The sequence below is a fragment of the Schistocerca cancellata genome, chromosome 2 (genome assembly GCF_023864275.1).
Source record: "Schistocerca cancellata isolate TAMUIC-IGC-003103 chromosome 2, iqSchCanc2.1, whole genome shotgun sequence".
NCBI lineage: Eukaryota > Metazoa > Arthropoda > Insecta > Orthoptera > Acrididae > Schistocerca > Schistocerca cancellata.
In genome coordinates this window covers 24,910,098-24,926,026 of record NC_064627.1, presented here as the reverse complement: position 1 = coordinate 24,926,026, position 15,929 = coordinate 24,910,098, and positions in this window count along the sequence as shown.

The following is a 15,929-nucleotide window of genomic DNA, read 5'->3' as shown; positions in this document are numbered from 1 at the left end:
ATCTGAATTCTGTAGAAATTGTAAATAACATTTCTCTCCCTGTATCTTGCGCCTGCCACTGTAGAATTAGAAAACGACTAGTAGTGCGAGCTTAATGCACTGTCCAGTCACGTTAATGCGACCGCCTGTCAGAATCCTGAATAACCAGGGTATGGCGGAGATACGTGCAGTCCGAGAGTCAGTGATCTCCTGGGAAGTGGCGACTGGAAGGTGGAGCCCTGCCGACTGCAGTGCCTTGGCCGTCTGTTCTAGGAGTCTCGGTTGAAGATCCATGGTGCGAGCAACACGATCCAAGTGGTCACGTATTCTAGAATGGATTTAAACCCGGGGAGTTTGGTGGTGAGCGGAGTACGGTAAACCTGCTGCTCTTCGAACCACGTGCGTACCGTGCGAGGTGTCACGTTGTATTTTCCCGCTCGTAGGTATCATGCTGAGGAAAAACATGTAGGGGTTTACATGGTTACCAAGGAGAATGAATACTTCTGTTGATCCACTGTGGCTTCCAGAATGACGAGATCAAGTGAACAGCACAACATTACCCAGACCATGACCCTCCCTCCTCCAGCATGGACCCTTATGACGACTGTGGCACTCTGTTTGCCTTCAGACGTTTCACGCCGATGGAGCATTACACGTGTTTCTTCTGAAAAGTCAGTGGACACCCAGTTACGGTACTGACGTGCAAACTCCTGCCTTCGTAGCCGGTGAACAGCCGTCAGCACTGGTTTATGAACCGTGCCCCTGTCGCGGAGGCCCACGTGGCAGTTTTCACTCAACGGTCGTTGAGAACTCACAATTTGTAGCCCCTTGGCTTGTCTGTGCGATCAGTTGCTCGAAACTTGCAGGTCAATTCACCCGCACACGACTCCGCAGCCGTCATCCACCCTTGTCTACAGCCCGTGGTGCACCACGGTTGCCTCGGTGCCGCCTTTGGACTGCGCCTCTTTGCCAGGGACTGTACACTGTAACCACGGCGGCGTGCGAACAGTTTACGGGCTTAGCCATTTGGGAAATGCTTCCACCCTTGAACCGAAAGCCAATGATCATGGGCTTTTGGACGTCAGATAAATCGATATATCATTTTGAATTAGAATGCTTTCACCCTTCGCTACCCCCCCTTCTCCTCCCCCCCCCCCCGCTCCTCCCACGACACGTTTAAAATACTCACCACTGCCAGTGAATGTGAGTGGTGATAGGCATTCGCTACGTTAATATTACTCGATCGTGTGTAACACGCCTGGCCATTCAGTGACACGAATGCGGGAGAAAATAATTAACTCTTTAATTTTCTCTCTTTGAATTTTAAGCATAAACCACACTGCGGTGCACAGCAGCTATCTTGTGTAATGTTCCACTAGGGCTGAGCGGACTCCAGCTTACTGAAACGCCCCGTAACTGAATATTGTGTTGTTCTTTGTATTCACTTATGTCCCCTTCCAATCCCGTTCCCAAGGAACCCATGATGAACCCAAACTAACAGTACTCGTGATGCAGTCAGTTTGGAGTTCTGTAAGTTACCTCTTTCGAGATCGAATTAAATTTTATTTAAGATTTTTCCAATGGACATGAGACTCCTTTCCTCCATCTAGGTTCAAATGTCTCTGAGCACTATGCGACTTAACTTCTGAGGTCATCAGTCGCCTAGAATTTAGAACTAATTACACCTAACTAACCTAAGGACATCACACACAACCATGTCCGAGGCAGGATTCGAACCTGCGACCGTAGCGGTCGCTCGGCTCCAGACTGTAGCGCCTAGAACCGCACGGCCACTCCGGCCGTCTCCTCTATCTAGTTTCATGTGCTTATTCCAAGTGTGGAAGGGTAAGAACAAACACTACTTTTATTGTTGTCACTGTTTCTAACAACTGCTCGCCCTTTTTTGTGAGCCAAGCTCTGTCCGCCATTTTTAGGCAATACATATTTCTTTGTTGAAATTCAACTGCCAGTCACTGCACGAGGCGTCTTTCTTCCGTAGGTCTTCCTAGAATTCTCTTCGATTTAATTGAATGTGACTCCCCTGTATACATCAGTATTGTATTAGAAGAGCCCCAAGGCGTCTGGCATTATACATCATATTATTTAGTTATATCTTGAAACGGAAAGGTACATTTCAATAAAGGACACCGGAAGCTACCGTCATGTTGTTGTCTTCAGTTAGAAGACTGTTCGATGGATGTCACGACGCCATCCATCCCGAGAAAGTCTTCTCTGAGTAACTGCTGCGTGAATTAGATATGCAAAGGGCTATAGTTAAAAGGACTGACAAATGTACGATTATGGCTACACCCAAAAAACCGAAAAATTTGTTGAAGATAACGACTTAGTCGAGGCCAAGAAAATTTGGAAATTCGTGGTAAGGTCTTATGCGACCAAACTGCTGAGGTCATCGGTCCCTAAGCCTACACACAACTTAATGTAACTAACTTACGCTACGGACAACACACACGCGCATGCGCGAGGGAGGAGTCGAACCTCCGACGTGGGCAGACGCGCGGGCCTTGACAAGGCGCCTCAGAACGAGCGGCTAACATAAGACATAAGGCAAACAATTGAAAACAATATTTTTGCTTCCAGATAAGAAAGAGAAACTTAGACTTAAAAAATGATGAATCCTCCCGCTCCTATGCTTCGTTTGCGAATTAAATTACACAACAGGGTCGAAACGACAAGGCCGATTAGTAACATGTTACGTCCCAACTACAAATTGAAGAGGGAATGCCACAAAAGAGATCACCCTATATTTATAAAAAGATGTTCAGTGTCAAGAATAGTTATGAATTTGTGAGCAGTATTAAAGATGTATCAATCGCAGCTGGAGCTTCATTGGGTTCTGACATTGTTAACTTGTGTACCAACGACCCAGCAAACTTACTAACATGCACGAAGAGTAGTCAAAGGGAAATAGCAGAGCTTCTGGGAATTTTAGAGCTTGTGCTGTCATTTAATTATTCTAGGTTTAACGATAAGTTTTTTTTTTTAATCAGAAAGACGCACTCCCAATGAGCTATAGTTTGACGGGTACTTTAGCTGATGTCTTCATAAATGAACTAGGAAGTAAGTTTTTCGAACAAAATACTGACGTATGCGAAAAAATTTTCTACTACAGTCATTATGAGACGATATAACACTACTGCACAAAGGTGAAGAAAATTAAACACGTGCGCTAGCAGAAAGAATGGGTTGGATGCACAGAAATGTTCTCAGTGGAAGTGGAAGAAAGAAGTGTAGGTTTTTTGACCTTAGATTGACTAAATCAGATGGAACATATGAGATTAGTATATTTATGAAGATGACACCATTATAAATATAACATTCTGTCACCCTAAGAAGCATAAATGTACATACTCCAGAGCCATGATCAACAACATGGTGAAACTACAAGTCACCCGTGACGACGAAATGGAAGGATTGTGATCAGAGAAGTAGCCAAGGCGAACGGTTGTAAGCACCGTGATGTAATAAACTGTTAGAAACAAACTAAAGTCAGAAGTACGTGATAAGGAGGCAATAGATCCACAAGGCAAGAAGTTTATTGCTGTGTCATACAGTGGTGCATTTTTCGACAGAATTGCAGTCTTTCAGAAAAACGGAAGTGATAATTCAGGTACCGAGCGCCTCGGAATTTGAATCCGCGCCAGACGTCATGCACGTCGAAGACCCCTAGAGGTCTCTGCACCATCGCGCCGTAAGCTGTCGCGGCGCGCGCCTCCTGGCTCGCTTTTAGTGTGGGGGCGCCACGGTGGAACACGTGGTCACAGCGGCCAATAGCGGCGCCCCCGATAGAGTACTTAAGCGCCTGCCTCTCGCTCTGCCAGCCGGAGATCATCGCCTTCTGTGTCTCGTGTGTGTGACGACGTTTAGTGTTTTTGGTGTCCGCCGTCCTGCTACTACGTTCCCTTGTGCCGTCGGATTCATCAGTGTTCTGTGCGCCGTGTCAACGTGTTTTCAGTGTTGTTATCGTTACGTGTGAACGACTCCGTGTTTTTTGTGTCTCTGTGACCTCTCTCTTTTGTCCGTCACTATGTTCATTATCATTCTCCATTCTTATGCTTTTGTGAACACTATGGCTGAAGAGTGGCATAGTGTGCCGCTGCCAGCCTGCCTGATTTGTACAGGTATTCAAATAACAATAAAGAAAAGAAAAAAAAAGCTCTGCCAGTACCTCCCGCAAACTCGATCCTCCTCACCTGCTCCTCTCCCACCCCCGCCCGCTGCCGTGCCTGTATTCCCACGTCCCACCCGGTCTCCATCTCTCCACCCTCCTTACCCTCACCCAAGGTGGCTTCCGCCAGCTCCCCCTCCCCTGATGATGTCCTCCTCCCCTCCATCTACCCCTCTTACCAACTTTGATCCTCCCTCCCTCTTCCTGTATCTGTTCCTTTGGGCACCCTCCATCCCTCCCCCCCTCCTCCCCACTTCTCCCCCGGGCCTCCCCTCCCCTGTCCTTCTACTCCTCCTCCCCTCTCCTCAGCCATTGGCATCTCTGTTCTCCCCTCTTCACCCTCTCCACCCACCCTCACCCTGCTTCCCCTCTTGGCAGGTCCCCGGACTCGCACACGCTACGTGGACTTTCGCGCGCCGGAGATCATCGCCATCTGTGTCTCGTGTGTGTGATGTTGTTTAGTGTTTTTAGTGTCCGCCGTCATGCTTCTCCATTCACTTGTGCCATCGGATTCATCAGTGTTCTGTGCGCCATGTCAACATGTTTTCAGTATCTTTCTCGTCGAGTGTGAACGGCTCCATGTTTTTTGTGTGACTGTGACCATTATTTTTTGCCCGTCACTATGTTCATTTTCATTCTCCATTTTTTGTACTGCGATTGTCAACTCTCTGGCTGAAGAGCGGCGTAGCATGCCGCTGCCAGCCTACCTGTTTGTTCAGGTGTTAAAATAACAATAAAGTATAAAAAAAAAGCTCTGCCAGTCCCCACCCCCCAGTACCCTCTCCTCCTTAATGACTGTCCCTTTCCTGACAACCTAGGTAAGGCCAACCACTTTGCCTCCCACCTCTCTGATGTTTTTTCCATCCCAGATGATCCCCACTTTCATTATTCCCTCTTCCCTGATGCCATGGACCGTACGAATACCTCTGTTCCTCCCCTTGCTCCTAGATTCCAGTACTTGGGCCACACCCCACCATCTGCACTTAACACTCCCATCACTACACAGGACATCAGCCTCACACTCCGCACTAACCGCAACACTGCTCCCGGCCACGACTGCGTTACCTACCGCCACCTCAAACACTGCCCTCCCTCCTTCCTTTCCATCCTTGCCACCCTCTACAATGTCATCCTTGCCACTGGCTTCTATCCCAACCTGTGGAAAACCTCCCGTATCCTGATGTTCTCCAAACCCAACAAGCCTCCATCTGATGCCTCTTCCTATCGTCCTGTCTGTCTCACATCGGTGTTCAGCAAGCTCTTGGAATCCATCCTTTCCCGGCGCATCCATCTCCACCTCCACCAAAACCACCTCCTCCCAATGTGGCTTTCGACCTTCCTTCTCTGCTGATGACCAACTCATCCGCCTCACTCATCTCCTCTCCCTCCAACTTAACTCCCGTCGCTCCACCATTTTTGTCTCACTTAACCTCGAAAAGGCCTACGACCGTGTCTGGCATCCCGGTCTCCTGTTTAAACTCCAAACCTACGCCCTTCCTGTCAACTACATCTGTCTGGTGGCCTCCTTCCTCTCCCACCGCCCCTCCTATGTTACCATCCATAATGCCAATTCCCACACCTCCTACCCCTCTGCAGGTGTGCCCCAGGGCTCTGTCCTCTCCCCTCTCCTCTACCTCCTATACACGGCAGATATGCCCCAACAACCCCCTCCAGTACACCTCTTGCAATGTGCTGATGACACCGCATTCCTCGCCATCGCTCCTACCCTCCAACGGTCCCAACGCCTTCTCCAGAATCACCTTGACCTTTTTGCTGCATGGTGTAACCAGTCGCTCCTGAAACTCAATCCTTCCAAGACCCAGGCAATCATCGTAGGTCGTACCACTCGCTCCTTCCGGCTCCTGGATTTCTCCCTTACTGTCTGCGCACGTCCTGTCTGCCTCACCCGCACCCTCACCTACCTTGGCCTCACCATTGACCGTCACCCACCTGGATCCCTCATCTCCGCTCCATCCAATCCACAGCCCACAACCACCTCCGACTCCTCAAACTCCTCTCTGGCTGGACGTGGGGGTTGCACCCCTCTACCATCCTCCACACCTACAAATCATTAGTCCGTCCCATCCTCTGTTATGCCAGCAGTCCTGCCTGGATATCTGCACCCCCCCCCCAAATTCTATAAGTCCTTCCAGATCCTTGAGCGTCATGCACTCCGTCACGCCTTCCGTATACGCCTCCCGTCCCCCACGCGGATCCTCTATGATCTCATTCTTTTCCCCCATCTGCTCCTATTCCTCGAACATATCCGCATCCTCTACACCTCCCGCTGTCTTGAACCCCCTCACCCCCTGGTTGCTCCTCTCCTCTCCCATCCCCGCCCCCTGCCACGTCTTCACCGTTGTGTCCCCCCTACCCTCCATCTCTACACCCTACATCTCCTTTCCCAAGGTGGCTTCCATCAACTCCCCCTCCCGGACGATGCCCTCTCTGCCTCCATTTATCCCTCCTATCAACTCTGATCCTCACTCCCCCTCCTTTCCTCTGTCCTTTCCCTGGGCTCTCTCTTCCCCCCCTTCCGTCCTGTTTTCTCCCCACTAAACCTCTCCCTACCTCCCTTCTCCCCCCCCCCCCAAGTCCTTTTGTATTCCCCTCCTCTGCCTACCCCACTTCCTGTCGCATCTGCCCCCCACCGCTCTTATGGGTCCTCATCCTCCATCAGCTCCTTTCCCGGTTCCCCCCTTCGCTCTTACTCTCCTTTCCCCCCTTTTTTGTTTTCCCATCATCTGTTCAGTTTACCCCCACCTGCTCTCGGCTGTGGTATATCACATTTGCCAACTTTTTAGTGCAGTGTTCCAGTGACTATTCAGTGTTGTTCGTCTTTCTCGTGTTGCAAACAGAAACCATGCTGTCGCTAGGTGTGAATTTTATGTCTTTTGCGAACAGAATCCAGACTGTCGCCGTGTCTTTTTAATTGTCTGTCCATTGTTTTACCTGTCTGCTTCGTATGTATTTTATTAGCATCATCATCCCTCTGTTCGTTGTTGTAAGTTCCACGATTTCTTTTCGCCATGTTACTCTTTAAGTCTCCGATTTTATCGCCTGTTTTTATTATTTATTCTCTTCATCTTTCTCACAAAGTCTGCAGGCTGAAGAGCGGCATACTAAGCTGCTGCCAGCCCATCCCCTTCGGGGGGAATTGAAATTCAATAAAGTAAAAAAAAGCTCTGCCAATCATCGCCATCGATTTAGTGTGTGTTCCTTCGTGTTTGTGCCTCAACATAAGTGTCCGTGTTCGGTGCTAACAGTTTCTTTGGTTGTCTTCGCGTGTGAACGGCTTCGTGGTTTTTCGTTAATGTGTGTACTGTTTTTCGTCCCCCACTATGTTATGTATATTCTGTGTCTCCATTGTTTTTCTTTTGTACAACCTGTGGCTGAAGGGTAGCGTACTGTGCTGCTGACAGCCCACCTTATGTAAGGTGTGAAATAACAATAAAGGAAAAAAGGAAAAGAGGCTCAGCCAGCAGTGTGGCATCGCTTTGCGTCTCGGGATATTTCTTTGCATACTCCGCCACAAGAAAACAAAAACTTTGAGTATTGAAAGAAATGTAGCTGACGCCCGAACAACAGAGACTTCATGCATCGAGAATGGAAAACAGTGCATTGAGAATGGCTAGCCACTAGCCGAAATCTGGATTTGCCAAATAAAATCTGAAAAAGGACGAGTGATGGCTGCACTCTGTAATTTATAAGCCACATAATAGTCGCTGAGTGCACCCACTTTCCGAATGGAAGGTAACCTGATATTAATTTTGCGACACTGGTTACTTACGTACCCCAGCTATAGTGGCGTCTACTGGTCTCAGTTATTTGTATAAACACCAGACGCATCCAGGCCGTATCCAGCACTTACTATTTACCTATATGTATTCTTTGACGGTGATACCTACACCAGAATATTTTATGGTATCTATGGTATCAAAAGAACAGGCTCTGCTAATGATATACTACACTTTCCACATCGTTGGCAACGGGTTCTACACAACGCTGGTGTCTACTTTGAAGGACGGTAACAGGTGCAAACATGAGACTCTTTTGTATCGGTTGTGAATAAATAGTTGCCACTATTTAAGTTCCAACCCTAGTAGATCTATCTTTAGCTAACTGAACTTAGTTGATTACACCACTGTTTTTGTTTGTAACAGATCTGGAGATGGCAGTAGCCGAAACCCGTAACAACGAAGTGTTCTTGCTCTTGCTAGACTACATGATGTATCTTCTCACCTTTGGCCATAATCAGATAATTTCCTGCCCAAATATCATAACTCATCTACTGCTTCTTGTCTCTCATTTGCTAACCTAAATGTCTCAGCATCACGTGATTTAATTCGACTACAGTCGACTATCCTTGTTTTATTTCTGCTGATTTTCATCTTGTCTCCTCGTTTCAAGACTCTATATATTCGGTTAATTCGCTCTTCCAGCAGCGTTTCTGTCTCTTTCATATTACAACCTCATTGGCAAGTATCAAAGTAGCACCATATTTAATTAAATGTACATCTTTCGCTTCTTTCCATATCCCACAAGCCCTCTCCGCGGGACTGACGTAATGCAATGTTTTTAAGGTCCAATAGCTTTACTGCCTTTGAGCGTCTACTCAGGTTTTTTGTTTCAGCTACCAGAGTTCTTCTTCATACGACTGCAGGCTCCTAGTTATCTTCGAAAAGGATCAATACGGAAATATGTCAAACTCCATAACATCGGATAAATAATTACGGTAGATTTCTACAAAAATAATACTTGCTTTCACAATCTTTGATCAGTGCATTGATACATATTATACGCAAAATAAAAAGAATGTTTCGATCTAGCCATGAGTAGAGCTACGAGAGAAAAATCCCGAATCAAAAATTTTTAAAAAATTGCTCTGCTGGAAATGGTTGTAGAACCCGATACTACAAGTACGCTGGAGGTTGTACCTGTAAGATCAGGTAACGAATGTATTCAGGTAGAAGGTAAAGAAATTTACCTGAACTTTTGTTAATCTCATGTGAAGTATCTAAAAAAAATTCTATTGCGTCTCTCTAACGTTTCTGAATATCCAATTAATCATCCCCAACGTCATTCCCCATTTGTCAACAGGAATAATCACACATCGGCTAGAATAACGGCATCTTACCCAGTTAAAGATATTTTTTAGTGAATGGTTGTCACTCAACCGTACTACCACCGATCTCGTTCCGTGTGCTGCCGCCAGCAGCCGTAATGGCGGTATGAGCTTGTAGGTGGTCTGAGGAAAGGGCCGAAGCCGATTGCCAACAAATAAAAAACCTGAAAACGCAATCGAGAGGATTTTTATTGATTTGCTGAGAGGCTAGAAAAAGCGCGGTTCCCGAAGAGCCGCTGCAGCCTTTTCAGTAGTTGCAGAGGCAACAGGCTGAATGGCTGACTGATGCGGCCATGTAACATCAGCCAATATGGCATTGCTGTGCTGATGAAAACAAGTGGCAGAGAACAGCTGTAATTTTCCCCGTGAGCATGCAGCTCTACCGCATGGGTTAATTGTTAAGGGGCCCTCTTGTGTAAAATATTACGCAGCTATGCGGATCTCTGGGCGTGGACTACTCAGGAGGACGTCGTCATAACGAAAGCCTAAACATGTTCTACGCGTCGGAGCGTGGAATAATAGACCTCTTAATCTGGTAGGTACGTTAGAATGAACTACACTTAGTGGGAATTAGTCAAGCAGGAAGTATAGTACTTTCGGTCAGAAAAGTATGGGGTTATAAATATGAAATCAAATATTTGTACTGCAGGAGCAGGTCTAATAATGATTCAGAAAATATGTGCGGAAATAAGCTACTACGAATAACATAGCGAACTGTAGCCAAGATCGACAAGAAGCCAACAACCATTACAATTGTAAAAGTTTGTATGACGTCTAGCTCTGCAGACGGAGAGGTTGAAAGAGGTATGAGGAGATGAAATTAGTCACATACTAAAGGAAGGCGATAATTTAATTGTCTTGTGGGACTGGAATTAGTATGAGAAGATGGGAGAGAACGAAAAATAGTAGGAAACGACAGATTAAGGAAAAGGAATGAAAGAGGAAACCATCTGGTACAGTTTTGGACAGAGCATGATTTAATCAACGTTAAAACTTGATTCAATTAACATGTAAGCCTGGATTCCCTTCAAGGCTTCACTTTAATTATATAGTGACATAACAGAGATTTCGAAGCCAAGTTTTAAATTGTAACACATTTCCAGGCGTAGGTGTGGACTCTGTCCACAATTTATTAATTATGAACAACAGACTAAAACTTAGGGAATTCCAAAAAAAGTAGGAAATGAAGGCGATGGGACCTGGATAAACTGAAGAAGCAAGAAGTTGTTGAGCATTTCAGACAGAGAGTTAGGCAACATTTGACTAAAACAGGGCAAAGAAACACAATATAAGAATAATGTGGAGCTTTGAGAGATGACAGAGTGGCAGCAGAGAATCAAATAGGTAAGAAGATGCGGTCTGGTAGTTGTACCCATTCCCCAAGATCGTCTTCTCAGGATTACCGTCCGTCTTGACCTCATATTTGAGAATGACAATGCGAAACTTCCTGGCAGATTAAAACTGTGTGCCGGACCGAGACTCGAACTCGGGACCTTTGCCTTTCGCGGGCAAGTGCTCTACCAACTGAGCTACCCAAGCACGACTCACGCCCCGTCCTCACAGCTTTACTTCTGCCAGTACGTCGTCTCCTACCTTCCAAACTTAACAAAAGCTCTCCTGCTATTTCTTTCGTTTACCTTCTGTAATGTGGTAGAACTTTCTATGGACGGTGCAATTCGCATCGAGCTATGTTACTTCGCAACGACACACCATGCAAAAGTTACTTTCGTCGTTACGTTTTGCACTCATAATAAACAGCACATTGTAAAAGCGTCTTCCTTCATTTCATTGTGTTGACATAGTATCGAAATGCATAGTGATGGTTAAAATACGAGTGACTAACGTAGTAAAATCGACGACCTTTTCGTGTATAATCTAACCAGTCACAGGAACTGGGATTTTATGTCACATCTACGCCTACATTTTATTGCATTTTTATTGCTACGTTTTAACGCTCAGTGCAGGAAGATTCATCTCGCTGTACGGTAGCGAGTAGTGAACACGTTGGGTCACGCAACTGATCTGTTTCCGCGGAAGAAACAAATAGATTCAATGTGCCGAGTGCGATTTAAAGTAAAAACTAATCAAATCGTTAAAAAGTTGCTTCGGAAATCATTTGTGCGTGATCTCTTCTGAACTGTTGGATTTGTAATAGTTTTAAGGTGCTCTAAATTTAATTAGTATTCGGAAACTTTCCTGCGTCAACGATGGTTTCCTGGCTCTCAGAACGATTTCTTGATTTTCAGTTTCTTGAACAGAAGTAAAATCAAGTGACTTCCATCTACTTCGCAATTTAATTTCAATAGCACTGAAGTCTTTCCCTTTTGCCATATCGTTAAGCGCTGTTTACTGCTTGCACGTCGAAGCCTGTAACCAGCGAGGAAGAAAGTAATTGGGACATCAGCTACGAGACACATTCACTAGACGCGAGCTAAGTAAGTTGTGCGAAGAAAAGTGATCGCCTGCATTTCACGTCGTTTGCTCATCTCGGCTCATCTTAAGGTGGGAAGTGTCATTTACCTTAGACCCTCTGTTGTTTATGTGAGTTTCTCGTCAAATATCCTCGTCGACAAACACCTGAGTCACATTCAGGTTTGTACCGGCTATTTGCTTTAGTAAGCAGCACTGAGATAAGACAAAATCATCAGCAAGAAATGCTGTAGTTAATGTTGCAGCCAAGAATAATATACAGAAGAATGAAAGGAAATTGCGTATCTGCTAGATGACTATCAGTTTTGCTTTAGGATGGGTAAAGCCACCAGAGAGACAGTTTTGACGTTGCAATAGACAATGGAAGCCCGACTGAAGAAAAATCAAGGCACGCTCATAAAATTTGTCGACCTGAAGGAAGCATTTGACAATGTAAAATGGTCTAAATTGTTCGAAATTCTGAGAAAAATAGGAAAACTATACGGAAAGACGGGTAATACACAATATGTACAAGAAACAAGAGGGAACAAAAAGACTGGAAGGCCAAGAACGAATTGCACAGATTAAGAAGGTTGTAAGACAGGGATGTAGCCTTTCGCCACTAATGTTCAATCTATAAATTGAAGAAGCAATGATGGAAATAAAGAAAAAATGTTCAAGAGCGCGGTTAAAATTCAGAGTGAAAGGATATAAGTGATGAGACACGCTGATGACATTGTTTTCCTCAGAGAAAGCGAAGAAGAACTATAGTATCTGTTGAATGGAATAAACAGTCTAATGAGTACACAATATGGATGAAGAAGTCGAAGAAGCAGCAGAAATGTGAACAGCTAGAAACGTATCAGAATTGATAATTACGAAGTAGAGAAAGTCAAGAATTTCTACTTTCTAGGCAGTAAAATAACCCATTACGGACGGATCAAGGAGGACAAGGAGGACATAAAAGCAGACCAACACTGACAAAAAAGGACTTTCCTGGCGAAGTCTAGTAATACAAAACATAGCCTCAATGTGAGGACGAAATATCTGAGACTGTAAGTCTGGAGCACAGCACTGTATGGTAGTGCAACATGGACTGTGGGAAAACTACAGAACAAAAGAGAATCGCAGCATTTGAGATGTAATGCTACATAAAAATGTTGAAATTCATGTGGACCGATAGGTAAGAAATGTTTCTCCTCGGAATCGGCGAAGAGAGGAACACTGAGGACATGAAAGGACGGGGTCATAGTACATCTCTTAAGACTTAATCGAATAACGTCCATGGTACTAGAGAGAGCTACAGAGGGTAAAAACAGTCGTTTCGGAAAGAAGATTTCTTGGAAAACACATGTAATTTGAGGTATAATACTGCGTAAAATACTACGTGACTCGATTTTTATTGAATAGAAAAACACAGATGCTACATAACATCCGTGGGTATCGCACACATCTTGCAACAAAGGGGAAACGAGGGAACAGTTATTTTAAAATGATGAGATCTGAGTGCGACAGACAAAATGAGAACAAAACTTTTATGTACTGTGCTAACCGAATTAACAAGGACGTAGAACAGAAGTAACTCCCACGCAAGGAATACTGAAGCAGCGTTTCGTAAACCATAATAGAGGAAAATTAGCATCTAGGACGCGATAACATTACTATGCTGAAGGTAGTGTTACGCCGTTAAGGACATATCTCTTGTACGGTCGGAAATAGGAAAAACAAGGCAAAGGGCAGACAGTGAGTATTACAGAAATACCGGTTTCCCATGTGAAGTATCTAAAGGCCATCTTGAATTTCCATTTGTGCCGGGAAACGAGATTTTTACGCTCACAAAACCTATGGAGAAGATATCTCCATTACCGTTTCGGTTAAAGGGCATACGTCGGAAGGCTCATATGATGTTATTATACGGAATTCAAGCGGGGGAATCCTATTCCAGCTAGATGTAGCCAAACAAATTTCTCATTCCGTATTCTTTCAGACTGTGTTATTGTACATCGTCAATGGCCTCAGGATAATTATTAAAAAAAACAGATAGCCTATAAAAAGCGCTTATTTGCTTCTATTTCTTCGTTTCCTAATATATATATATATATATATATATATATATATATATATATATATATATATATTTCTGTAATGAATGGCTGCGCTTTGAGTAGATCATGAAATCAAGTGAGTTAGAAGGCAGGAAAATTGTACATGAAGAAAGACTTACACTGTCCATTATTGTTTTTAGTTTTATGCAACTAATTATCTAGGTTTCAAAATGTTACAAAAGGAACAAGAACACTATTGGCCGTAACGATATGATTCTAGGCTCATAAATCGGTCGTGTCACACACACTAGGATCTGTCAGACTAACAATTTGTTAGGTGCAACTGTATGGTTTATTTAATTTCCATAAAGGCCTAGAAATGAGTAACAGCTATTTTAACTAAATGTTCGACATTATTTATGGCAGAGAAGCACTATTTTACCATCTCACGTATTCCTGCTGCACATATTGGTGGAATGCTTCAAGTATACCTTCATGGAAACTTAAGAAAGCGGTGTTACTGATCTGTTACCGCTACGTAAAGAGAGAAAGAATATGAAGCCAAATAGATGAAATATTATGACACGTACCGATATTGATCAGTCTTTTTCTTTCTTTTTTTTTTCTCCACACATGTCCTATTGCTTCTTCTTGTCAGTGTTTTCCATATATCTAGCCGATCCTGTGGAGAACTTCCTCATTTTTCCACCTCACCTAATTTTCAACATTCTTCTGTTGCACCACATTTCAAACGCTTCTGTTCTCTTTTGTTTCGGTTTTTCCATCCACATATCACTACTAGTTTTCTTCAGTCAACGATTTCTCGTGGTGGCAGCTGTATCGGAGGAAGGAATTTTAGTCGCTTTTAGCTTCTTATAAGCTTTTCATTCCATAATGCACGCTCTAAGGAGTGTGCCTTCAGAGGTGGAGAAACGAAAGAAGAATCTGTTGGTTAGCCTTACTTTAGAATTGATATTTTCCTTACAGGAGCACTAGTGGAGACGCCACTTCAGTGATAACTCTGCGTTCTCTGTAAACTCCATCACTGGAACAGCAACGGTTTTATTTTCTAATACAGCTCCTGGGCAGCACATCTCAAAGACCTCGAAGGTTATTTCCTGATAGGTTCCTCGCGTAGCAAGCAGAACAAGACGCCCTCTTTCTTCGTCGCAGACGCATCCTGCTCGTGGAACGCAAGGAATCGGCATTTCCGGGAACGGTACAAAGACGCGATCCCTCCGGAGAAAAGATACTTCCAGATCGAGAATGTAGCCAATAAACGCCTACGAGATCGGGAAATGCAATACTACAACAGTGTCACGGCGGCAATAAATTCCTGTTCCTTCCGAATTGAACAGTCTACTTGTATTAGTGAAATTTGTAGGGAATTTTTGTGACATATATAACGACAAGCAACGGATTCATGGCTCGGTATATGCACTACAAGTATATTAATCTTGTGTAATGAAGCGGATTATCTATTTCTCACATGCAAGTTTCGAATAATACCCTATAGTTGAAAAAATCGTTGTAAGGATGTTATCTTACGGGATGAAAGAGAAGGAACGTTTTAATTACATCCTGACTGATAGAGATATAGAAAATATCCAATGGAGAATAGCCATTTTTGTCACTATTTCGTTTAGTAAACTTGAAAATATCTTTGTCTCGGAGTCGTTTGCCGTTAAAATTCGAAGAGTGAATGTTCCTCTCTAATATATTGCTTACTCCTATGAATATCTCACGAAGATATCGTGAAGGTAGGATCACAGAGATTCGAGTGGAGACAACAATAGTTTTTCCTGCGCTACATTCGCGACTGAAACAGGCCGGGACAGTGGTCAGTAAATAAGGTGCCCTGGACCGTAAGGCGGCTTGCGGAGTATGAATGCGGATGTAAAACATTTTCAAAGTCTTTGTAGGATTTTAATCAGGAAATGTTTACTATTTGAGTCCTCCTTTCGAGTTATTTTATGAAGATTAGTAATTCAGTGGCAGATACGTTTAGAATATATCCTAAGTGTTGAAATTTTTTAAGTGAACGGGTATACGTATCATAGTTGTTATATCACAAATAGTTATTTGCTTTACAAGGAACAGTTATTCAAGGAAACTATGAGCTTATCGACTTCGAATGGACAGCAAGCAAATATGTTGTCATTGTTTTAACCGTCAGAGTGAAGAT